This window comes from Monodelphis domestica, chromosome 5 (assembly GCF_027887165.1).
Source record: "Monodelphis domestica isolate mMonDom1 chromosome 5, mMonDom1.pri, whole genome shotgun sequence".
Lineage (NCBI taxonomy): Eukaryota > Metazoa > Chordata > Mammalia > Didelphimorphia > Didelphidae > Monodelphis > Monodelphis domestica.
The window spans coordinates 107,132,159-107,160,007 of NC_077231.1; the positions used below are offsets into that span (position 1 = coordinate 107,132,159).

The window sequence follows — 27,849 nt, forward strand, 5'->3', positions numbered from 1 at the left end:
GCGCCATCTAGCTGCTCACATAATAAAGTATAGATAAATGTAATGTTAGCCAAATCTGTGTCTCATATGTAGAATAGGACCATAGAACTTAATATCTGGTCCAATATCCTTATTTTAAAGGGAAAACAGACCCCAGAGGTAAAATAATTTGTCCACATTCAAACTCAAATTGTCTGATTTAAAATTCAGTACTCTTTCTACAGCTTTACTACACCTGCTGTAATTCCTGCCTCATTATTTACTGAAACAATATATTAAGCATGTATTGTTTCATGTTATTGAAATGTTGATCTCAGTAATTAACTAATTCATCAACAAATACCAGTCAGCAAAATCTTAAAAATGAAAACTAAACAATTTGCTATGATTATCAATTAGTTTCTTTTTATTGAAAGCATCAGATTGCTGTTTTTTAAATCACTGTTTTTAACAGTAACCCATTCGTTGCATTTGGTGTTAAAATATTAAGAAATTATTTTTTTATATCATGCATTTATTTTGCAATTTATATCATTTGCCAAAAGTCAAATGTTGTTCATTTTTCTGTCTAATAGTAGAGACTAAATAAGGCTCTTTAAAAGTCACCTAAAGCTATATTTAAAGTTTAATTGTGAACACTAGAAAAAAAAAACATAAAAGTCATTGTAAATAATGAAGAATATGGACAAGCAGTTTTCAGATGAAGAAATCAGCACTATCTTTAGTCATACAAAAATGTTCTAAATCAATCTTGATTAGAGAAATGCAAATTAAAATAGCTCTGAGGTACCACCTCACCGCTATCGGCTTGTAAATAATAATCTCAAAAGAATTATGGCAAAAAACCTTTTCTATTCATTGAAAAATCCTCTTTCAGTAAGCTTAAAAAGAATAAATAAATACAATTGGTTACTTGACTTAAACTGACCTACCAAAATATCATTATCTTTGCTATTTGATTGAGACCTATACCAATTTTTATGAAAGTTAATATAGAAAATCATGATGTTGAAGTCCACAGAAGAATCTTTTTTATTGAATTTATTCCACAGAAAATTATGTTTACACACACATATATAATTGGTTCCCTTCCATCAATATCTGGTGTCATTTAAATTTTATCTATTCCATTTCATTGAAAACAGTCTAATTCAAAAGGCAAGTGAAAGCAATTAGCTTTTTCTTCAACTGATCACAAAACAGTCTGGCCTCCTTCATGGTGCAGCTCTATTTTGAAATGAAATAACAAATTAGGATCTATTGAACCCATGTTTTTCTATCTATTCTTTAATTAAAGTGGGCTTTCAAATTGGTGGGAAGCCTCAATGGCTTGTGCATCCTTCTTCTACATATTATTTCTAACACCTTATTTTAACTTGAACATTTACAATGATTAACCAGAAGCTATATATAGCTACACATCTTATTAGTTGATCTTTTCAAAAGCTTTAATCTTTCCTATTGCTTAGTATTTTTTTGTCCAAACCTCCAATTTATTATCTTAAAAAAGCACAGAACAACAAGGATTTGGGTGGATAAATATTAAACATAATATTTGATATTTTTAAAAGGGCAAAGATGCTTAAATTGTTTTCCTTAAGCAGTTAACATTAGAAATGAGAAAGATAATAATATTAAAAGAATAATTATAAATTTTTTAAGAACATTCATTTAAAAAAATTTTTTTAGCTTTACCTCCAAGCCAACCATCCAATCTTCCCCTCTTTTCTTAATTGTTTGGAATGACAGACACCTGTAAAAGAGTTTACTTGTATGAACCTTTGAGCAGCTCGGCAATGATTTAAAGACTTGTGGGAGTACACCCAACAAACCAATCACCAACACTACTCCCCCCTCCAACACCTCCCTTTGTCAAACTTGCGTCAGCTCTTTAAAAAAAGGAAAACAAAACAAAATTCCCAAATCAGTTTACTGGTGTCCACTTAGTTTAAACATCAGTTACACCAACTTCTATTTGCTTTCTGACTTTGGCATCAATACAAGTACACTGTGGCTGAAACTGTTCCATAGCTTACTGCCATTCTATATCAAAATGATATAAATAGCTCCCAAATAGCACCTCAAAAGGGTCACTTTTGAAAGAGTTTTCATACAAGAGTCAACAAAACCAATTATATTTTTAAAGTCAAGATGAAAAGAACCAGCACAAAAATTGCAAAGACTTATTGTTGCCTGCTTTGGTTCCCTTAATCAAAATCAATATGCCTGGAATTCGTTTTCATAATATGAAGAAGCAAAACAAAAGAAGTAATGAGCAGAATGACACTGGAAATGGTCAAAACTCCACAACATGAAATGTTGTTCAACAAGAACCAATTACAAGATTTAAAATGAAGTACCATCTTTATTTGCTGCCATTAGAATGAGGTGGGTGCCCCAAAGCAACAAGAATGTCATCGTAATGGAAAGTAATGCTGCAGTTTAAATTAAAAAGAGTTAAGAATTTTAGTTTTTTTATTTGCTCCTCGCTGATGTTAATAATTCAAAGTTGTTATTACTTTAGACCTTACAAATCATTCCTCACAACAACACCAATAAATATTATCATCCCCATTTTACAGACGAGGAAAGGAAAGCTCTTGAAGTGGGAGCTACTTGCCCATAGTTCATTCCACAAATCACAAATGTTTGAGACAGCCATCCAATCCATGTATTAAGGTAGAACCCCAGACACTCTATTACATCAAAATACATAGTTCTTAACAGAGAATTGGAAAAGTGTATACCCAAGTAATGAGAAGAGAGAAAGTTGGTTTAGAATGCCTAACTCATACCTTTCTGCACATTGGTGTCCCAAAAGAAAGTCAAGAAAGGTAGATTGAAAAAATCCAATACACAATTGTTTTCTTTGCCTTTTAAATAATTAAAGTAATATGTGCCTGGGTGCCTAGTCAGCAACAATACTTGATGACAACAGTTCTGTCAACTCTCTGGTGACAATTATATAGAAAACAATAAAACATTGTTCTTTGAGTAAGAACTGTTTTTCTCATGTAAGAGTAACATTTAGTGGTATAGAATAAGCATTTTTTCCCTTTGTGAGTGAGCTTTTAAAAAACTAATTTTGAATTCCTTTTTCACTTTCAAAAATTAAATACATTCTGCTTATCTTTTTGTTGACATCTTTTTTGTATTTTTCTTCTAGGATTTTATTGTCAAGTGAAAATAACTGATCTATAAGGAAAAGGGGAATTGTAAAAATCTTACTGCTTCTAACAGATGATAGGACTATAGTTTTAAAGGAGTAAAAGTTACATTTATTTTTAAAGGATGATTTCTATCATTAAAGTGGACTCATCTAGCCCTAGCAGCATGAATAAAGGGGCTTTCCCCTTCATTTTGAAAGTCAATGGCAACTATATCACTCCCAAAGAATCTGGGTAACAAATGGAGATAATATGTGTAAAATATCTTGCAAACTTTAATTGTCAATTATTATTATTATTATTAATTGAGGCAAATAAATTCCTTCATTTTTATAAAATGTCACTCAACTCAACTTCTATGGGAAGAGAATATAAGTACATAATCTAACCTCATAGGAAATTCTCCAATCTTTCCATACTTTTAAGTACTGAAGTCTACTTCAAAACAACAGACTTGTGACTCCATTGGTTAATCTTGTTCTAAGAGGGGAGAAACATATTCCATAACTAGTCCTATATTGTAAGACTTCTAGTTTGAGAGTTCCCTCCAGAGCTCAAATCCCAACTTTTTGTCATTTTAAAGATTCACGGTCAAAAAGTTATTAAACTATGTCCCAGCTTTAATCTGCCTATATGACTACTAAGCCTATGCCTCAAAGAAAGCAAAGAAAGGAGAAAAAGGACTGAAGGCACACAGATATTTAGAGCAGCTCTTTTCATGGTAGCCCCAAACTGGAAACTAAAGAGGTACCTACCTAATGGGAAGTGGTTGAACAAATTGTGGTTCATGAAAGAGGCCAAATTTTATTTTGTCTTAAGAAATGATGAGGTGGGCAGTTTCCAGAGAAACTGAGATCTCTATCAACTGCTACAAAATGAAGAGAGAAAACTTATGCCAGCAATTTTGAAATACTTTAGACATTTGATCAATGCAACGATAAGCCACGAGTACAGATGACTGAAGATGAAACATGTCACTCCTCTATCTCCTGCCAGAAAGGTGATGGACTTAGAATAAGAAATGTGACATATATTTTGGGGCATGATTGATGCAAAAATTGTTTTGCTGAACTATATATTCACAGAGGAAGTATGAATGGATGCATAGTAGGAATAAAAGTCAATCATGCTATTCCTATGACAAAATGTTTTCATTCTATTTTTCTCTTTAAAGCTTCTGATGATTCCATTAACTACACTTAATGCTAATGATCTTCAAATGCCCACTCTACCTTTCAGAAAAAATGAAAAGATAAAAATAATTTAGCCTTTTGGATGTGAATCGGATGTGAAATGACTTTGAAAATCTTTCTATAACCAAGCAATACTGTTAAACAGTAGGCTAGATTTTCAATCATCCCAGAACCTAGGTTTCCAATTGGCCATGAATGGACAACTCAGTTCCTACTTCCTTCATAGAAACAGAGCTTCCCTAGCAACTCACTGCTCTGTTATAGGGTGACGTTCCTTTCACATGTTTCATTCACTGCTGCTTGCCTTCCTCTCTCTTATCCATTTCTGTCCATATCTAATATGTTCCTAGGGATTGTTCTCTTTCTCTTTAAAAAAAAAATCACATCTTCATTAAGTGTGTAGCTCAGATCCCTAGCCAGTTCATACTAATAAAATCCAATGTGGCTTTCCAAAACTTCAACAATTTTTATCTCTTTTCTCCCAGATTTTCCTTTAACTCCTTTTCCAGTCTTCCCACAAATTCAAATCAACAGAATTATTATCAATAGCTCTCTGGTATGAATATAATTTCAAACCTTTAACTAGAGAAACTCAAAATATAGCTTGAATGATTCTAATACCAATCTAAGTTTTCAGCCAAGAAGGGCTCCCATTTTCCCTTACCACAACCCTGCCCCACATCCCTCACTTGAGATGAGTGAAGACAAGTAGATTAAAATATGAAACTGGTGGGTCTTTCTTCCAAGAGAGCATGGTAGGGAGCAAAGGGGAGAGGGAGAAGTCAAAGATTCTCACCAAGCAACCATGGTTGCTTTATGTCTCATAGACATGAGCAAACTTTGGACCCTTTTTTTCTACCTAGCATGTAGAATTCTTTTTTTTACCTGCTAAAGGTAGCACCAGTCTCTCAGCTTATGCACTGGAAAAGTAAAAATCCCATGGAGGGCTATGTCTTAGGCTCCGGCCATCCCACATTGCTCTCCTTTTTTGCTGTCTTGAAAATCAAGGTACTGTTCCTGTCCTGGAAGGAACTCTGGTTTTACCTCAGTTCCAGTGCTGTCCTTGACATTGAGTCCTTGTGCATTTGGCTTTCAGGGAAGTACTCAATCTCCTTGAGTCCCACTCTAGATTGAGTCCCAGATAGGAATCAAGAGAGAACAGTGTCATGAAAATCCAGATAAAAGAGCATCCTGGGGAGATGGTGACCAATAGTGCTGGGGAGCAGAGTCAAGACTGAAAAAAGGCATCAGATTTGGCAATTAAGAGACCATTGAGTGATGTGCTATTTCTCTTGCTGCCATATCTCTTACTCCATCTACTCCTACTGCTACCACCTTGATCCCAGGTAGCCACGGGGAGGTTGCTGCCTTTGCATGGCCAAGAGGGACTGGCAGCAAGTGAAGCTGGCATAGAGAGAACAAATCTGGGCTAAGCCAGGAAATGGCACTGGAGACATAAAGGCATTGGCGGATGAGGCACTTTTTTTTTTTAACAAAATTCCCTTTCACCCACTATGGAAATGGAACATCAAAAATGTCAGTAAGAGTAAAGACTTGAGGCCAGATTGTCATTGTTCAGCATGCCATGGAGATGAGGACTTTATTTATGGATAAAGAAAAAGAGAGGGAAATATTTTTAATTAATTAATTTATTTTAAAATATTTTGCCATGTCACGTGATTCATGTGGTTTGGGGGAGAGAGGTTTCTGTGGGTGTCTATGATGCTGATTTTGAGGCTAGAGATAACTAGCTGTGTCTGACCTTTTTGAATAACTGCAAAAAGTGAAGTCACTGTAATTGCAATCTATTTATTTGTTGGCAAATTTTTCCACTTAAATCTCCTTCATACACAAGTGTCTTTGTGCACACTCATCTATACACCATAGATGAAAACGCACAAAGAATCGTCATCCTTGGTTACCAAGAGACTACTACTATTTGTTGGCAACTACTACTATCACTACTACTACTACTACTACTACTATATACATATCCACACAGTAACAAGTTTTAGTGCAATTGAAAGCTTACATATATTTATATATGAACTTATTTATGTTTAATAAATATACATATATAAATAGTTTTCTATTTTTATTAAATTATTTCTTTTTTTCATATGTTTTTCATGGTTTTTTGTTTCATATATATCATATCATATATAAGATGTATTCATATCTTAATTCTTCTTTGCCTGGAACTCCTCACTTTTGACCTCAGTGTCTAGATTAATAAATTCTTGCCTCAATCTCCCATCTATAGATATATTTAGTATATCTAGTTCTTGGTTTCAGTTCTTTCCTTGGAATTCTTATAAATCACTGCATACATATCCCTTGTTTACCACCCTTATCCTTTCTAGCACCGAAACTAAAATCAACTCTGTCATTGCTCCTGGAAAGAGTATGTCAATTTATGCCAACATGGCTGTAATCATCATTTCTTTAACTTTCCAAACCAAAGTATCCCTCCAAGACCACAACTCCCCAATTCCATCTGCCCCTGTCAGAATGTAAGTGCCTTAAGAACATCTTTGCTTTTGTGTTTGTATCTCCAGGGATTGGTGCAGTGCTTGGCACATAGTAAGTGCTTAATAAATTATTTTTATCCATCCATGTGTTATAAATCATAACATTTGTGATGCATGTACAAATATATATTTGCATGCAAGGGAGAGTTCAAATGGAGGGCACCAGCAGTAGCTTGGTATTCACAGGATTTGAATAGTATGGAAGTATGCATCTCTCCATAAAATAGTGAGAATTTTATTCTGCATTGGAGACTAAGTCAGCTGTGAAAGAATTCTTATGAATATGATTTCTTTTATTTCCTAAAATGGACCAGAACTAATTCACTGCAAGGCTATTGTAACTAAACAAGTGCCTTAGACCAAAGACTTCTTGGGTATATCTCTCATCTCCAAATGAGAGTTGGGGCAGAAGTCTGTGCCAGAAAGTCATGTCCTTGAAGCCCTGACTAAGAGAAGAAAGACATGGTCTGCAAACAATCTGTTCTTCCCCTTAATCATTGGAAAAGGAGATTAAGAGCAATTGTCTGGCCAAACTTTTCCTCCATATTCACCCCTTCTTGAACTTTCTATAGCCTCTGAGTTATTGATTAAACTGTTATAAAACTGGTGATTACTTTTCCTTTGATACTCTCTTCTCCCTAGATTTTTGTGACCATACTCTCTCTTAACTCTCCTCTCATATATATCTGATTACATCTACTTAGGCTTCTTTTACCAAATATTCACTTGTAACTGTGGGTTTCCCCCATTGATATGTTAGAAAATGTCCAGCAAATGGTTCTTCGTTGCAAGTGGGGGAGATGTGGGAAAGGCATACCTTTAAATTTAATTTGCATTATTAACATTTTCTCCATCACTTTCTTAAGTCTAACATCAATAAAATATTAAATCAAATCCTAATTTGTAGCAAGATTTGCAAAGCTCGTATTGAAAGTTAAATAACCAATAAGCCATTTCAAATTGGCTTCCAATACATACCTGTTTTCTCCCAAGGTTCTCTTACTATCATCTTCCATGGATTCATTTATCATGTCTATGCTGATAATTCTCAGACCTATTTGTCTTGCCTTAATCTGTCTTCAGTTTTCCAGTCTTAAATCTCAACCATTTATTAGCTATCTTAAATTGGATGCCTATAGACATCTTAAATTCAGCATGCCCAGAAAACTGAACAAATTCTTTCCCTCACAAAGTCCTCCTCTTTTTATAACTTCCCTTCTACTATAGAGGCTACCAACAGTCACCCAAGTCCTCAATCTAGCTGTTCTCCTCAACTCCTCACTCTAACTCCCCATTCTGAATCATTTATAAAGTTCTGTTTGTGTCTTTATAACATTTCTCTATATATAGGCTCCCTTCTCCCCCTTGAAACTGCCACTATCCTAGTGCAAACTCTTATCACGTCATCTCTGGACTACATAAATAGCTTTTTGGTTAGTCTCTTCATTCAAGTCCATCCTGTCCTGAGCTGTAAAATAAAGCACAGGTCAATATTCAATAAACATTTATTTATTAAGTGCCTTTTATGTCTAGGCACTGTGCTTAGTGCTAGGAATACAAATAGAAGATAAAAAAAAAGAAATATGGTCCCCATCCTCAAGGAGCTTACAATCTAGTGGAGAAGCCAACACAAAATAATGCTGAAAACATGGAGCAGGGATAGTACCTAACATGGAGTCATAGTAGAGACAAGTCCAAAATGAGTGCGGCTGGATGAAAAATGAAGAAGTGTCTAAAGACATGTCTGTCCTGACTCCTCTCCTTAAATGGGGGAGTTTGGGACTTCATCCTCTAATCAGACACTTTTAATAAGGTGTGAGCAAGAACTCACACCTTTAGCCTTATTAGATGAGTTTGGTGAGAGCATGGTAGAGAAATCAAAGAAGCCCACATTGGATGCAGATAGAAAATGGTTTTATGGGTTGTCTCTGTATGACTACATTACCTTCCCTGTTTAATCAACTCCAGTGGTTTCCTATTCCTGAAATGGCCAAATACAAAATCCTCTATTTGGTTTCTAAGGTCCTTCATAACCTGGCCTCTTCTTACACTTCCAGTGTTCTTACATCTTACTCCCTCCTACTCCACATATTCTGATCCAAATGGCACCATCCTTTCTGCTGTTCCTCATATATGATCCTCCTTCTCCTAATTGAGCATATCCCCTGACTAGCTATTGTGCCTGGAGCTCTCTCTGCCCATTTCTACCTCCTGACCTCCGTGGCATCCTTCAAGTCTCAGCTAAAGTCCCACCTCCTGGAATAAGTCTCCCCAGTCCTCTTTAATCACAGTGCCATCCTCCTGAAATTGTCTAAATAGTTGTTTGCATGTTGTCTCTCCCATCAGATTTTGAGCTCCTTGAAAGCAAGTTCTAGTACTTAACAAATGCTTGTTGACTGACAAACTTTATCTCACAACAATAACTGTTTGTCACAAAGGAAGCATGGCAGGGTATCTAGAAGACTTTCATAGTAAATGATTAAAATTCTGGACAGTGAGAAAGAAATTTAGCCTTTCAGTGAAAAGTATAATGCCATTTCTATTTAAAGAGGCTTCATCATTAAACTGTGATAAAATTAGTTTATTTTTTATTTATGTGATATAATTACTTTATATTGGTTCCCTTTTCCAGATGGAATGTGCCTCCAGTAATGGTTCCTGGGAGGTCCCTGCAATGTCATTCCATTCAACTTTGAGAATTTTTTAGGCTGATTTACACAGGATATAGAAAGCAATATGGCGATTGTTTTTCAAAGCAGGTCAAAGTGACCAAGAAATTCTGAGAAGAAAAAAATAATGATCCAGTATGATATTGTTAAAAATAGGTTGAGGTTTTCAAGCTTAAAGAAATAAGCAATAGATGATGCAAAGTCCTAAAGTAAGTCGTTTTCGATCAGATTCCTTCACTGTGCCTTTTGAGTGATATTTATCTAGATGAACACTACAGCACACGACAATGATTGGTTCCATGACCTTTGGGAATGCAGCTTATGTGACTGCTTCAGGAGCCTCCATTACCCCCTTAAATAGTCCTACTATCATGATTTGCCCTCAGTTGCTATAGTTCCGGCACACAGTTGTACCTGAAGGAATGGAGCTCAAGAGCACATTCTCAGTCACCTAGCTAGATACACAGTTTGAGCTCCATTTAATGTAGGGAAAAGCTAGGATATCTGTCATGGAGACTTTGGGCATCAGTACCTTTCTGAGATCATACAAGCAACAGGTTTGAGAACTTGTAATGTGCAAAAGACCCCAAATCACCTTACTATTGAGGAAGAATGTTAAGCTTCAACTCCTAGTGAAATGAGATTCATACGAAGTAAGTGTATCGATCATTTCAATATAATTTCCAACCTTGCAGGTCCTAGAAATGAGTATAAATATATGTGTATAAGTATGTAAATGGTATATATCTTTAATATGTCTATTTAAATAATTATATCAACTATCTAATCTACTGGTGTCTCGATAGCATGGGGTAATTTTTTTGTCATTTTCTATTCACTAGCTAAAAGGAAGAGAAAAATGCATTTTTGGTCAACTAAATTAACTGTGTTTACTGCTTCAAATTCAGTTTCTGTTTGTGTTATATATAAACAAAATTAGAAATGATGGGCATTTTAAGACATTAAAAATTCATATCTATTTACATTTCAAATTCAAAGCAGCAATTTTCTACACCCAACACTAAAAATGTAACATTAAACTTGATTATATTACTTCATATTTGTAATTCAATGTGTATGGAGATATTTTATAGATAAGTATATTTAAAATTCAGAGGAGGTTTAATTTGTCTTATGGATTATGCAACAAAAACTCAGTTCTCTGATGTTTTAAATAAATGTATCTCAGTCAAAATGTCTTCTTCAGCAAATGATTCTAAGGTACTTCCCAACTTTTCAAGGTGTCAATGTCAAAACCACCCCAACCTCATGTTAGTCTTGTATATTAACAAGGTAAGAAGATATTTCTATCTTAAGCCTTAAGACAAAGTGGGGACTTTAAAATCCACTTGATAAGAGAAATTATGTCAGATTACAGATTTGTTCCAATTGGCTAGGAGATTTAGTTCTATCTCCCAGGTCAGGTATAAAGACTTTAAATTAATGTGAAAATGTTATCCCAGAAATTGGTACAGTTTAGCTGAGTCCTCCTGAGAAGGAAATTCCTGGGAGAGGGATAGAAAGATTGGAGGACTGAACTTTGACCAGAGCTCCTTTCCACTCCCATCCCACCATGTCCCCCCCACTCAGTTTAACCAGAAGAGTATCTTTTGCTTTGAAGTGACATGATACGATTTTGGACTCTCATCTTCCTATAAGTGTCCTCCTATCATACCCTAGAAGAGAAGAAGCTTCGATCTTCCTGTAATGGCATCCCTGAAAGTGCTGACAATAGTGTCTACATTCAGAGCCAAAGACTGACTAGACAGATTCACCAGACTCAAGAGAAATTTATTGAGTACCTCACAAATGGGGTGGAGGGTGGGGGTAAGAGAGAGGGAAGGACTCACAGCAGCTAGGATCTCTGATTTATTCTTTTGCTACATGTCTATTCGGACTTGTGGGAAAGTTAATCACAGATTTGGGGGGGGTATTTTGTACAAACTCTTCTTACAGTATAATCTTAATAAATATTCCTTCAAAAAAGGGTATTTTAGTTTAGATCACATTTCTAAATGACAATCTTGGGATGAATAAATCAATGGTATTAGCAAATCACCCATAGCCCTTCAGAAGTGGCCCCTAGAAGGCTTAGGGGGTGGAATGTAGACAACTTAAATCTGGGAATCTGACTTGTCTTTGAAAATGGCAGTTGGGATAAGTATCTTCAGAGCATAAGTGGATTGCATACAAATAATGAAATTATTTTTATTTCCTTTTCCTAAGACTGTGGTGGGGATGGGACTGCAAAGATGAAATAAAATTCTAGATAGGGAAAAGAGGGTTGGAGAGAGATAGAAACAGACAGAGACAGGGAGAAAGAGACTGAATCATTTGTGACTTCAGAGAGAGTAGTTTCAGATGAATTATGAGATCAGAAGGCAGGCTGCAAAGATTAAGAAGTAAGAGGAAGGGAAGTTGGATTAATTTATATAAACAAACAGCTAGATGGTACAGTGAAGAGAGCACTGGGCCTGGAAGACACTTACCAGCTGTGTGACCCTGAAGAAGTCTTTAACCTGTCTGCTTCAGTTTCTTCAACTATAAAATGAGGATAATAATAGCACCTGGTTGGAAGGGTTGTTATGAGGCTTAAATGACACAATATTTGTAAAAATATCTCATATAGAGAATTCCATTAATAAATACGTGTTTTTTTCTTCCTGTAGACAGATTTGCTTTTCAAAACTCTAGGTAAGAAAGGGAAGGGAAATCTTCCTGGGGTAGCTTTTATAAGTGAAAGAAGGGGTGCCAAATGTCAGTCAACTAATAAACATTCATAAAGTGCCTACTATGTACTAGTCACTGGGCTAATTGATGGGAATAAACAAAGAGAAAAGACAGTTCTGCCCTCAAGAAAATCACATTCTAATGGGAAGGAGGAAGGGAATAAGCATTTACATGGTGTTTACTAACTGAGGCAAATGTTAGGTGATAACTACTAAATGTAAGTTAGTTAGGACATATCTGAACTCAGATTTTCCTCATTCTGTAGTCCACTATAAGATCACTTAGCTGTCTCTAAGACAAACACATAAAAGAAAATACATTTTTAAAAAAGGTGAAAAAGAGAAGGGAAGGAAGTGGATGTAAGGAACTCCAAAGTATAGATAGCCCTGTAGGAAATGATGATATAAAGACCCAGGGTACCATCCTTAATTGAGGATTTGGGAAGAATTCTCTATCGTCTAATCTCTACCCACTCTGATCAGAGAGATGAAAAAACCTCAAGAGCTTGAGGAAATGTGAGTTTCAGAATTGATGTGTTCTGGTGGGATGATGAGACTCCAGAGGGATGATGATGATGAAGTCAGTGTGTAGCTGGGAGGGGAGGGGGATAAGATAGCTGCCCCTGAGCCTTCCTTGGATGAATATTTTGGAGGGAGCTATACCTCCTTTGTATGGGAAAATATATTTTACAAAAGAAACACCTAAGACTTATTCAAAATCTGAATCTTCACATGCAAGCATGTTTGAAAATAACTAACCATTAAATTTCTCTAATTATCCAGTTATTCAATCAATTTTTTCAAATTGGTTTGCATGATTGGGCAGAGATAGTTATTTAAGAAACTAAAATAGTCTACACTGTTATTATTATTGATATATTATTAATATTAATATATTAAATTATGCAATTATTTAATAGAAATACAGATCTAGGGATAGTAGTCAGGACTTTTAAATTCATTTTATAATCATTTTACTAATGCAGATTTCTAATTGAGTGGTTAAAAGAGCCATACTACTTTATTTTCAAGTAAAGCAAATTCAGGAAATTGTGACCTTGATTTTGTTTAAGTTTGAGAGTAGAAAGGTGATCTGATGCAGAATATGCATGAACACTTAAAAGAGTATGAATGAAAAGAAAAATTTGAGGGAAGATCATAAAGAAACAAATGTGTGTGATAAAATCTTAAATACTAGTCTCCACATAAGGAGAAACCAATGAATATTTTCTGATCATCTACTATGTATAAGGTCCTATGAAAGACACTATGGGAGATAAAAGAATAAGGCATAGAGTCCTTGAACTCATGAATTTCATAATATAAAATATACCCAAGTGAGGATTTGGCTTTTTCCCAACTCAGTTGATCACAGATGAAGAGTATTCATTAAGAAACGTGAATACCTTTCCTGAGTGAATCAAAGGGGTGACCCTATTGTCTTTAAAAAATGGCCAGACCTTAGGTGAAGTGATCCTTTCCTCATTCTTCCTCTCTCCTCTGCCCATGGTATCTAACAATGCAACTGTTCCCCCAAAACATAGACACCATATCCAGCAAATGGAGATTCCATTTGAGAAGGTTTGAGGAACCATTAAGGGATCAGTACACATATTCCAGACTGATATCTCAGGATCAAGTAATTTGATGGTTAATCTTATGTAACTTGTTTAACATTAGCACCTAAAAACAGAATGCATGATAACATTATTTGCTCACTTTTCACCCTGGTGATCCCATCCTAAATTCCTAACTTTAGTGACTTCCTAAAATAAAATATGCAGGCAGGATGAAATCTAAATTAGTTAACTCTCTCTCTCTCTCTCTCTCTCTCTCTCTCTCTCTCTCTCTCTCTCTCTCTCTCTCTCTCTCTCTCTCTCTCTCTGTCTCTCTCTCTCTCTCTCTCTCTCTCTCTCACACACACACACACACACACACACACACACACTCACAAAAAGAACCTTACACTTATATTATCAAGACTGTTTTGCAATAGCTCCCAGTGATAACCTCTTGTTCTCATCAGGACTGAACCCAAAGTTGGATTTGAATCTTGTGATCAAACACCTAATACTCAGAAAAGGATTTGCTTATAGCCAAATGAGAGTCAGATAGGGTAAAGAACTTTATTCTATTTGGAGGGCAGATCTCAATGATTGCGAGATTTTGCATTTCTTTTCTCTAAATTTTCTAAATTTTTGTTTTTATCATTTTCTCTGGTCACAAGTTGAATCATTTTGCTATTTTCCATGGAAATTATTTTCTCTTTTACTATTACTATCAACTCAAAACTGTATATGCTGATTCAAACTAATGTTTCAGTATAGATTAAAGCTTGTCCATGAACCAATATTAAATGCTTCTAAAAAAGGCAAGAGTTCCTTTGCCTTTATTCAACTGTATTAGCCTACATAATTGAAAAATGCTTCTTCAGGACACTTTTTTTTTTCTGTGTGGCTATTACATGTGACTTAGCCTATAGTGTTTCTTCAGGCAGGATTTAGAGTATTAAGTGAGATTTTCATCTTTTCAATGCTAGTTATCTTTTTGTTTGTTCTTTGCTCTTGCTCTAATTGCACAAGAAAACTAAACTAAATTCTACCAAGGAGGAAACAATACAGAAATCATAAACCTTCTAAATTTTAAATAGAATCTTATACTATTATTTTACAATGTTAGCCAAAATTTTGTTTTTTTTAAGTTTTAAATATACTTTATTTTAATATTTATTTTAAAATTTTTAATTCCAAATTTCTTCTTCCTTTACATCCTTCTCCAACCCATTGAGAAGGCAAGCAATGTGATATCAATTAATGATTCAAAGTCATGCAAAATATATTTCCATACTAGCCATGTTGGAAAAAAGCAGAGTAAATTAAAAAAAAAAGTAAAGTAAATAAATATGTGCTTCAATCTGTATTCAAAGTTCATCACTTCTCTCTCTGAATATAAATAACATTTTTAATCCTGAGACCTTTGGGATTGCCTTGAATCATTGTATTGATCAGAGCAGCTGTTTTTCAAAGTTGATCATTATTATAATATTGCTGTTATTGTGTACAAGTTTTCCCAGGTCTCCTCACTTCCAATCAGTACAATATGTCTTCCAAGGTTTTTCTGAAACCATCCTGTTCATCAGTTCTTTGTAGAACAATAGTATTTTATCACAACTATATGCCACAACTTATTCAGCTATTTCCCAGTTGATGGGCATCCTCTCAATTTCCATTCTTTGACCCTACAAAAAAGAGCTGCTATATACATCTTTCTTCATATAAGTCCCTTTCCTTTTTCTTTAATCTCTTTGGTAAGCCAACCATTTCCATTTCTATTTGAGTTGTGCTATTTTTTTAATAATTCATAGAGATAAAAGGGATTACTATGATGATTATCATGATTATGATGATAGCAATGAATGTGATGACAATGATAATGATGATGGTGATACTCCAATATTTCAAAGCCCAGTTACTTAATTCCTGTGAGTAAGGTAACACGGGTATTACTATCCTCATTTTATAGGTGAGGAAAACAAGGTCCACAACCTAAAAAGTAGCAGAGATAGGGCTAGGATCCAGGTCTTATGACTCCAAATCCATTTCTCCCCCACTATCTTGCTTGTTCTCATACTATAGAGAAATAAAGTATTTTAAATGTAAATGCTAGTTTGGGGAGAATTTCCCATTAATTATCTCCATTATTAGATCTGATAGTAAGACTCTCCTACTTCATCATGGTGTAGAAGTAACGTTGTCCTAAGTTCTCCAAGGCTGTGCCAATGGAATATAAACTCTGTAAGGTCTTACTAAGCCCGGAAGGTTTAACATTATAGTCCGGATAGTGGACTGTGTCATTGGAAGACTAGCCTAGCTAAGAGCAGAAAGATTCATGAGCAGAAAGTTGACTGGCAGAATTTTTCTGCTATAACTACTATTAAGGGACTATAATCTTACATTGATGTAGATGGCATAAATACTAGTGAAATGGCAGCTCTCCCAAAGGACTTTTAAGCAAGACTATATTTCCTCATCACAACAATGTCAGGGTGCTTGGGGATTATCCTCAATGTACAGAATAAAAAAACTCAAGTTAAAACTTCTTTGTTACCCCCCCCCCCCCATCACCAATCAAACGATTCACAGGGAACAGAAATAAAATTCAGGGAGTTTTGAGGCAGTTATAGAACATAGAGTCATCCTACCTCCAAACTACTCTGCATTTTGGGAATGTTTGCATAGTTAGCCAGCTACTGTGTTGCAAAATTAGCAAACAAGGTTTGTCCAAGTTGACAAAGAAGTGATCAGGCAGTTATTTACTTTGCCATAAACCTGGACAGAAAATAACCTTTAGGTTCAAATAAAACTGGTGAGAAGACAGAACATGTGGCAGGCCACTTTTTCTTTCACTGCTTTCTTGTTAACACAGCTGGAAAGACTTTGAGGTCTTGGCAGTTTCTATTTTTGTTTTTGTTTTGTTATTTGCAAGTAATATAACAGCACATAACAGTCTCAGAAAATGTTCTAGATTATGTGTGATTTTTTAACTCCAATTTAGTCCTGGGACAATGGATTCAAACAAGATCCATTTTAAATGAGAACCTGGACAAGATTGTTTTAATAAGAATACAATCCAACATTTTAAAAAGAGTGCTTGAGGAAATAACACATTTAAAGAGAGTGGCCATAATGAGGATAATTACAATCACACTTCTTAAAATAGTTAAATCATCTCATTACCTGAAGTTCACTGAGCAGAATACAATATGAATACTGCATCTAGGCAAACTGTTTTCTTTTAATGAATTAATATTAGGGCTTTTAGCAATTAACAGGGAGGTTATAATAGACATATTTTCTCCAGTGTTCTGCTTTCATCTTACATATGTCAAAAACAAATTCCTTTGAAGAACCTTACTGTTAATTTCCCTTTCATAATTCCATGATGGCTCTGATTTTCTAAACCTGGGCAGTTCTTAACTCTAGCTTCCAAGACGCAGGGAACAGAACCACAAGTCTTATACTATATAGACTGTACACAAGTGCTTTTTTTTTCGCTTTCAGAATGTTAGAACCAAAGCTGAGTAGTCTCTGAAAGCTGTGTGTGAGCTAAAGATGGCCGTTATTTTGAAACATTCATCTTCTCAGGCTTCGGAGGTTTTTCATCGGAGCGCTGTTGAATTCAGTGGGGAAAACTCAAGGTAAAAGCAGTAAGTACATCTCTACCTGGCATCATTGAGTAACTTTCTGTTTGGTTAATATGAGTCAGTTCTGCACAGTGAATGTGGAGTTTTCCCCATTCTTTGTTTAAATTTAGACATGTGGATTTGAAGAGTGTACCGACTAAAATAGATATGCCTATCCGAAAGGTCCTTAATTGGTTCCATAAAAGCAAGGTGGTAGGTGAAACAATGCCCTGTTTTCAGTTCAGTCCCCTACCATCTAGGCAAAAATCCCCTATGGAGAAGGGACCAGGCATCCCCCCAAAACATCTGCCAAACAAATGCCATCCACAGGGCAGACAAGCTAGACTGTGTGAAACAGCAAAGCATCATGAGGGGGGAAAAGGATGAAATATGTGCCAGGCAAGTCATACCCTAGCATGGTCTCTCCAAAGGCCATAGTGGAGACAGTCCAGGACCCTAAGCCCAAGAAACTCCAGAATAATAACATCTCCTCTCCCAAAGTCACTAGCCCTGCTTCCAACCCACCCCTATTCCACTGATCATGATAAAGGGAATCAATACTTGTAGAAACGCAACCTGACAACTGCTGTGAGTTCCTACAGCCCCTGCCTCCTCAATAGCCCCCAAAATAAAGTTCTTGGCACCAATGTTCTTGTCACTATCAGTTAATTCAACATCAGAAATGAATCTGGTTTTATTGGTTTTTAAAAAACATTAAAGAAGATCATCTACTTTGCCACAACGATATTGACCATGGAAATTACAGCTGAAACATCCTCTATGTGTCCTTTTTTGGTTTTTTAACCTGTCCACTCCCCATTATCATGGGAGCTCCTTGAGAGCAGTCTGCCTTGCTTTTCAATTTATATTCTCTTTGGTTAGCACAGTGCTTTGCATACGGTGTGCATTTAATAAATGATTTTCCATTCATTCATTGCAAAGGACAGCCAGACTCATAAGATCGCTTAGCTGTCTGATCATCGGTCACTATGAAGGTTTACTGTATGAAATGTAAGGTATGTTTACACAAGGTATACTTGTATTTTAAACACTATTAGTGGTCCATAATTTTATCACAAATTGATTGAGACATTAGTTGAATTATACCTGTATATTTAATAAAATCACTTCCATGTTGAACATTGAAATTCTTTCATCTGATCACAATTTCTTATCATTCCACTTTTCCCTCTGCCTTGCAGCCTCATTTTTCTTCACCCTCACCTTAATCTACAATCCCTATACCCCTCAGGCCATTCCCCCTGCTCTGACTAGCCTATCCTTTTCTTATCTTGAGCAGCTCATCTCTACCCTGTCCTCATCTCATGGGTCCTTTTCTTCTCATCCAATCCCTGAACATGCCCTGCCAAGCCTCATTCTCATCTACTACTTTTATTCCCACTGACAATACCATTGCATAAAGCTAAACTGGGTCCATTACTCATTTAGGTTACATGATTTCAAATAGGTCCTCCCTGCAGCAAGGCAATCCTTTCACACTTTCCTAAACAATTCACTATCCCACTCTTCACAGTGACTCTTCCAAACCCTTCCACCTCTTCTCAACCCTTCAATATCTCTCAGCTATGATTCATGGCTCATACTTCACTGGAAAAAACAACTGAGGCTATTTACTGAGCTTTCTTTTATCCTCTCCTCCTTATCTCACATTACTCAGATGGCTTCTGCCACTACACTTTTTTACTCTTCCCTTTGCCAAGGCTCAACCCTCAACATGACTAAAAATGATCCTATTCCGTCTCTTCTTCAGCAAACTGTACCATCTATTATCTTTATTCTCGCATAGTCTTAGATCTCTCCCTTTCTATCAATTCCCTTAATTTCCAGTTCTTTGACACCACAAAGAGAGCTGCTGTAAATATTTTGGGATGTATAGGCTCTTTTCCTTTCTCCCTGATATCCTTGGGAAATTGATGCAGCAACAAGTCCTATCTTCTTAAAGAAGCTCTTCCCATACATCCTTAAAACTTAGTGTCTTTCTAAACAATCACCCGAGTGCAAATATCAATCATACGGAAATAGATCTGCATCAATGACACATGTAAAACCCATTGGAATTCCTCATTGGCTACAGAAGGGGGTGGGAAGAGGGGAAAGAAAGAATATGATTCATGTAACCAGGGAAAAATATTCTAAATTAATTAATTAAATAAACATTTTCAAATTTAAAAAAACTTAGTGTCTTCCCCCAGAAATGACCCCCCCCCCACACACACACACTTTTTTTCCCGTGTGTATATTATTTGTACATAATTACTAGTATATTATCTCCCTCATTAGACTACGAATCCCTGAGAGCAGAGATTCTTTTTCAGTGTAAAAAACAAAGTCTCTGGATCATTCCTCTATCACACCTGGAACACAGTGAGGGCTTAGCAATTGGTTGTTTACTTGATTCCGTTGATATTTAAAGTTCTTTGAGCATTAGACTTGTGTAACGGGGGGCCTGGCAAATGTACACCCTATCAGTCTTCTCAGCTAATGCAACCTTCCTGAGGACACAAGCCTGGGATGACCAGTAAGAGAAAGTGTGTCTGCCTGAGGTGCCTGCATGGACATTTTACAAGTAATTTCCATTAGCTAACCACATGAAGAAGTGAAGTCTCTTCACTTCTGGCTCTTCCAAAAAACAAATCAGCTTTAAATACTTCCTCCCATGGTCCTCTCTTTGCCTCATTCAGCTCTGAGCGAGCTCAGATAAATCCCAGATAAATAAGCTCAAAGTTCTCAAGCATTTTTTTAAATTTCCATTTGTAGGTGGAGTGAGTGAAACCTGCGAGACATTGTGAGTTTGAGAGGCCTGGAAGGTGCTTTGGAACCCTGGAGTTCCAGACGGTGTCAGAGCTTGACGCTAAGGAATAAGGAGCACGCTTTGGAAGTGACCTTCTGGGCTCGTGCAATCAAAACCGAAATGAGAGCTTAACCTTCAGTCATGCTTCTTCTAGTCTTCTGGACTTGGAAGGACCAAAGCCATAGAAACTGAGCTAAATTTTGAGCCTACTTCCCCAGAGACCAAGATGGTGAAAAGAAAGTATGCTTGAGAGGAAATGTTTGCATGTTTTTTCTTGCAATATCTTTGGAAAAATACACTTTAAAAAAAAACCTACTGGGTGCTAAGACATAACATGGAACTGAGTGGCTAGTCAAAAGCCTCAATAATGGGGAGCATTTGAGCTGGGAGCAGAGGAGGAGGTATCCCCAGTCTCTCAGGGTGCACCTCTGGAATTCTGATGGGTGATCAAACTTGCCTGGTTCTGGGAGAGGCCAGAGTTGCACTAGGAATCATGATATCGGTATTTTAGACTTGATCTTGCTGTTCAATAACTTGTTTTGTCAGCAATGTCCTATTTTTTATAACTTCATTTAGGGTTTTCTTGACAAAGATAGTAGAGTGGTCTGCCATTTCCTTCTTCTGCTCACTTTACAGATGGGGAAATTGAGGCAACAAGGGTTAAGTGACTTGCCCAGAGTCATACAACTACTAAATTTCTGAGGCCACTTTTGAACAGTCCTTCTTGACCTGAGGTCCAGCATTCTATCCACTGCGCCATCTAGCTCTCCCTCAATAACAGTGCAAATCACTCAAATTTTGTTTCATTACCCATGAAATATTCGAGGAGACTAGACTATCTTAATTTTTAGGTTCTTTTCAGCGGTAGCATTTTGTGATTAGAGTAGTAGCAATAATTGAATGATATAATTGCCTTCAAAGTTCAATAAAGCATTAGAATTATTATCACTACTTTAAATATGAGAAAGTTAAAAGGCATAGAGTGAAAGACTTTTCTTCTAGCCTTAAAGAAGGGCAGTCACAGATCCAAATTTGTGAATCCATTCTAACGCCTAATCTTGTCTGTCTGAGGGCAGAGAATTAGACCAAATGATCTTTTTTTAGATATTTTCTAGTTCTAAAAACTGACTGGTAGAAAATGATTGTTGTAGTTTTTTAATTTCATTGCTACTTTTTGGGTTGCTTTAACACCATCTTCATTTCTGAGTACATCCTTCATCCTCCCACCTTCCCCTACCCAGCAAGCAATCTCTACTAACAAAAAAAAATTAAGTATAACCTAACTTCAGTAGCTTTCCTCCTCTCCAAACAAGTATAGAGACTTGAGATATGTAAACTTTATCTTTCAGAAGGATCATAATCTTGGGGGAAAAGAAGCAATTTAAGTGCCACACTAAAGAGAATATTAACTGTTTTCTGGAGAGACTGCGAGCAGAGAGAACTTAGTAAGAGAATGTTTTTTCCCCTGATAAATTAAGTTTAGTGCTTATCCAATGGAGATATTTTGGAAAATATATCTGGAAAAGAATATTTGAAAAATATTTGAGAGACTTTGGCATTCTCAGAATTGAAGAGAAGTCAGCAGTTACAACTGATGGTTATGGGTGACCCTGGTGGTTATCTCTTTCACTTCCATTACACTGTTGAAATATTTATGTAAGTGTTTGAGGCAAAGTCCCATTTAGACTTTGCCCTTTTCAGGCCTTAAGTGGCAATATTTGCATGTAGAAAGTCCAGTAATTCACTGGAAAGAGGCAGTGACCTTTTCTCTTGGCTATAGAAGCCCTTTGGCACCTTTCCCCCTGCTCACTTGTTTACATAGGCAAGTTTGAAGCTCTGTAGCCTCAACCATCCTTGAGATCCTTGAAAGACCAAGCACTTGGAGACCAGCTAGGATGATGAAATAGAAGGAAGATGTACAGCACAGCTTTTCATCTCATCATCATTCCACCAAAGAAGGTCTAAGAAGAGCAGCAGACTGTTTAGCGATTGGGAAATCCAAGGGGGGAAAACAGTGAGTTGGTTTTTTTTTAACTAAATTCAAAATAGAGAGATAGACCCTGAAGATGGGAGGGGGTGTTATACAGCACCTTCTAGATCGGGGGATGAACTGAGGCTTTCTGTTGTGCTTTAGGGCAAAGAGCTGTTGTGAATCTGGATTTTATGAGGTCCAAAAAGTCTAGCACTATGTAAGGAGTGTGATTAGAAGCTAACCAATAGATATATTGGTAATGACCCCTGATCTGGATCATAGAAGCAATAGGGACTGGAAGTCCAAGGCTAGTGCCTGTGTTTGGGTATTAGTACAAAAACAGAAACAAAAGCTACCAGCAGTCATGTGGTTCTGACCCTGAAGTTGGGTCTAAAATTCAGCCCCATCCCTACTCTGATCTGTATTGAATAATTAGGACAGGAAGCTGAGGGGCCAAGGGATAGTATGCAATTCAGTTATTATGACCCTGCACAACCTGGTAGCTTTTTGGAAAGCAACCAGCTGGGGACAGTTGTCATTTGTCCTTTACATTATAGAGTAATGTCTTAACTCATGTAAATTGGATTTAAATGGAGCAAAGATGCAAAAAGTCATCCACCTCCCTCTCTCTTACAGAGTCATCAAAGTCCAGTGGCAAAAAAAGTCAACACTACTGGCAATGGCCTGGGATAAAGAGGATGACGTTGAAATCTTCAATATCTGACCAAGCTCTAATACTCCACAGTCCCTACTTTAAGCACCTTCAAACCCATTGGAACAAATTATTCTCATCTGTCCATTACACCAGAGGAAACCTTTATATATTTGTAGTAGACATCACCCTAATTCACCAACCAGTTTGAGGTCTGTCAGTTATCCTCAATCTGGTTTAGCCCATTTCACAAGATGGTTTTATCCAGAATATGGCTGCTACACCTTCTTGGAGCTACAGTGGGTGGACACCAAAGGTGCATAAGTAGCCCCTGAAAAAGATTTAGCAAGCCTTCCTACCAGAGATGCTAGTCTTCTCTGAATATCCCAATACACTCCTAATTAAAAGGGCCTATGGGCAGTATTGGTATACCAAAGTCCCAACTAGGGCCAACTCTATATTTGGGTCATCCACACCAAAACTGGAGTGAGCAGCTTGCAATAAAAGAACAAAAAGGGAAGGTATCAGACTTCATCCTAGATCAAACCAAAGTGAATACATTGAAAGATTGCAGGTCCCTGGTACAAGTCATCCTGGAGAAATCTGATCTGAGATCTCAAAACCAAAAGAAAGCAGCAATAGGGCCACAAAGAATAAGAATCACAAAAAAAAAAAAACCTCAAAATTCCTTCCCAGAGTGCACAGAGACTGGCCTTAACACAGTCAGAAAAATGGAAAATATTACTCTTAAGATTAGTAAACAAATGAAGACTACTATGATTTTTAAAAAAACTATTATAGAGATGGGAATGTTCAACACAAATTCAGTGTAATAACCTCAAAATATCTATAAGAAAATGGAGAAAAAATGCACAATTAATGATCATTTATGAATGTGAATTAATGGAAAGCTTTTTCAGGATGAATTAAACAACAGCATCCAGTAATATGTTGTTTACAAGAAACACCTGAAACATAAAGATTCACACAAAGTTTTAAGGAGTTAGAGAAAATTTGTTTATGTTTTGGCTGAACTGAAATATTAAAAAATAAAGATTTTGTGATGGGGATTGTCTGGGTAAAGAGAAGAAAAAGAGGCAGATGTGCAAAATTGATTGCATCAAGCCTAGGTTACTGCTCTTTTCTTTAATTTCAATCTTCTCATAAAGAAAAAAAAATGAGTTGAGGACCAAAGAGAGAAAAAAGTGTAATAGAATCTGATGAAGGGAAATACAATTAACATTCATTCTTCTAAAGTGAATGGATGAATACACTCACAAAATGAAAGAGGATAGCAGAATTGATTAGAAAGAAGATTCCAACAATACATTGTTTATGAGACCCTTGAAATGTAAAGATTCACCAAGAGCTAAAAATAAGGGGCTGTAGCAAAATCTATTATGATTCCAATGAACTAAAAAGTGCAAGAGTAATAAACAATTTGAGATAATGCACAGCAATGAAGTTTTCTTTAAAAGGAACAGTGAGGCTACATTTTGCTTATAGTTATCAAAGACAATGAATTAATATCAATAATTAACATAAACATGGAATGGCTTAGCATCAAAATACTTAAAAGAAAAAGCTAGACAAGCTAGAGGGAGATATAGAGAGTAAAACTGTAATAGCTAAGGATCTCATGTACTGTTTTCAGACCTAGACAAATCTAATAAAAAAATTAAGAAAGAAATACTCAAGAACATAAATAGAATTTTAGAAGTTAGATAGAATATACATATTTCACAGTACTTCCATCTTTATAAAGTATAAGCACATTGCACATTTTTAAAAACCATGCATATATTAAAACATTAAAAGCTCACAAATTTTAAAAGGCAGATCAGAAAGGAGTAAAAAAATTATATTCAATAAAATACCATTGAAGAAGGCATTCCAAATTAGTTGAAGATTAAACAGTTTAATCCTAAAAAATTGGTAGGTCAAGGAACAAATCATTGCAAAAGCAGTGTATCTTTAAGCATTTTCATCAACGGAAGTGTAGATCAGTGCATTATCCAAAGCATTTCCTAAAATAATGTTAGAAAGTCAACTTAAAAGTAATTAAAACAATGAACAACTTCAACAAAATTGCAGAGTATAAATTAAACTCACATAAATCATACAAAATACAGCTGGAATAAGTAAAAAGAGAAATTTATTTTAAGTAGCAATAAAATGTACCAAAGATATGCCATGAGAATTATATTAATACAACCACAAAATACTCTTGAAAAACACTAAGATAATTAGAAAATTTGCTTATAAGTGGGTGGTCAATATAATAAAAATGGCAATGTTACAGAAATTATTTTATTTATTAGTAATTATGAAATGATTACTTTATAGGACCAAATCAAATAGCAATGAAATTTATCTGAAGATCATGAATCTCTAGGGAAATAATGAAAAAAGAAGAAGTCCAGCAGTACTAGATTTCAAAATACTTTACAAAGCAATAATAATTAAAATTATAATTTGGTCCTGGTTAAGAAATATAAACCTCCATCACTGGCACAGATTAGTTACAAAACAGAAGCACTTTGAAGAAACTCTTAAGTTCCATCTTATGCCCATTGGGTTGGTTGGCACATATGACAAAAAAAGAAAAATGACAACTGTTGGAGAACAATTGGATAAAAAATATTTTAATATACCATTTGTGGAGCTACAAATTATTACAACTACATAGGAAAGTGATTTAGAACTATACCAAAGAGTTGCTAAACTGGAAATTCCCTATGACCCATTGATACTACTTCTAGGTCTACACCCCAAAAAGATCAAATAAAAAGGGAAAGGTCCAAATATACAAAAATACTTTCGTTAAAGAACTGAAAACAGAGGGAGTGTTAAACAATTGGAGAAATAATTGTGGCATGTGAATATACTAGAATAGTATTGTGCTTTAAGAAATAGTGAAAAGAATGGTTTCAGAGAAAACTGGGAAGATTTGTATTAACTGGTGCTGAGTCAAGTGAAGAGAGTCCTGAGAACAATTTATGGAGCAAAAATATAAAAAGTCAAACCATTTGGAATTACTTAAGAATTCCAACCAAAGGAATGACCAACCACAATTCTATATGACTGATAATTATCCATACTACTCTCCATCTGACAGGGAGGAGGTGGTCTAAATATCTAGAGTGAGATATACATACACACAAATATGCATACATTTATATTTGCTCAATGCTGAAATTTCTTTTGCTCATCTATACATATTTTGTTAAATCAAGCAGCTATATATGTACACATATATATGTATATATATTTCTGTATGTATGTTTGTCACAGGCAGGGAGGGGAGAGAAAACAATTTTTGTTAATTAAAAAAACATCAAAATGGATAACAAATGAGCAAAGATTATTGGATTTGCAAAGTAGGAAATCCTTGGTGACCTTAGAAAGGGAAATTTCATTTGGTGGTGATAGAACTCAGATTGGAATGTGGTAGGAGGACGAGTTGGGTGAAAAGGAAAAGATGAGAAATAAAGGTTAGGACAGAGATGAAATGTGAAATATATGGAGTGAAAAAACCGAGGGAAAAGTTATTTTGTTTTGCTTTCATTTTTTAGTACAGAGGATACCTCCACATGTTTGAAGGTAGACGGGAAGCAGTCAATAGAGACATCGAGTACAGATACATAAAAGACAGGAAGTGATTTCAAGGACAAAGTCCTAGAGGACGAATAAGACCAAAAATGCTTATTTTCCCAGTTTATCGACTTGTACTTTAATTGACTTTTTAAGGTATATATATCATTCAATCAATGAGAACGTTTTATCACCTGTGTTGCAGGCACCATGTTAGGCATAGAGAATACGATTTTTTTAATGAAACAATTGTAGATAGTGAGACTTGAGTTTTACCTTAAAGGAAAGAGGAATTCTTTGAGTCAGAGTTGAGAAGGAAGTAATTGTGATAACAGGTAACCTTGCTTCATCCCAATTTTATTGAAAGGACCTCTATTTCATCTTAAATGTACTTCTGGCTTTTGTTTTTAGACAGATACTACTTATCATATTAAATAAATGCCCGTTTATTTCTTGGTTTTCTAATAATTTTAGCAGAAATGGTGATTGTAACTCATCAAAATCTCTTCTGCATCCATTGATATAATCATAAGATTTTTCTGTTTTAGTTATTCATATTCATTATTATGTTTATATTTTTCCTAATATTGAGGAAATATAATTTTGGTAGAAATCCTTGGAGGATATTGCTATAGCATTTTTGGTAATATTTTATTTGAAATGTTACCAGTATTCATTAGGAATATTGTTCTATAGGAGTTTTTTTCTCCATTTTGACTCTCCCTAATTTAGTTATCAAAATTATATTTGTATATATTTGTATAATAGATAGAATTCAGTAACATAATATTTTACATGTATAATACTGGAATTCATTACTCTTTGAATACTTGATAGAATTTGTAAATATATCTAGTCCTGTGGCATTTTCTTTTTCCCTTTGGTATTTCATTTAAGGTTTTTTCCAGTTTTTTTTTCTGATATTGGATAATTTAAATTCTTATTTTGCTAATCTAGGAATTTCATATACATATAAATGGTTACTGATTTATTTTAATTTAACAGTTTAATTAGCATATAATTTGGCAAAATATCTTTTATTAATTTTTTATTTCTTCCTCCTTGGTTAGAATTCTCCCATTTCATTTTTCAAACTGTTAGCTCATTCATTTTGACCAACTTTTGGATAGTCTCCCCTCCCTTGTCATATTTTGCTGGTTCTCCTCCTCCCTATTTCTCCTCTGTCTAATTATCTCCTTTCTGATTGGTGTTTTCCTCCTATGGCTCAGAAACTTTCTGTATTTTCTTCCTGATTATTCCCATTTAATCCCAAGGCATCAACTGCCACCTCTATAAAGATGATGCAAATAGATTTATGTTCAGGCTCAACATGTCTTCCAAGCTCTAAACCCTCTTATCTTATTGCCTA

At 35.4% G+C, this 27,849-nt stretch overlaps 1 protein-coding gene across 3 annotated transcripts in view; it reads right to left on the reverse strand.

Annotated features, from left to right (window-relative positions):
- Positions 1–27,849, reverse strand: part of SLC38A4 (solute carrier family 38 member 4) — a 116,353-nt gene that overhangs the window by 30,609 nt on the left and 57,895 nt on the right. Inside the window, exon 2 of one of the 3 annotated variants that reach the window (XM_001366975.4) lies at positions 1,675–1,732. The exons of 1 other annotated variant lie outside the window; for it this stretch is intronic. The gene's annotated coding sequence lies outside the window, so the exon portion shown is untranslated. Of the gene's footprint in view, positions 1–1,674; positions 1,815–27,849 lie in introns of those variants that run through there. One more of the 3 variants, XM_016426006.2, reaches the window with a different exon arrangement.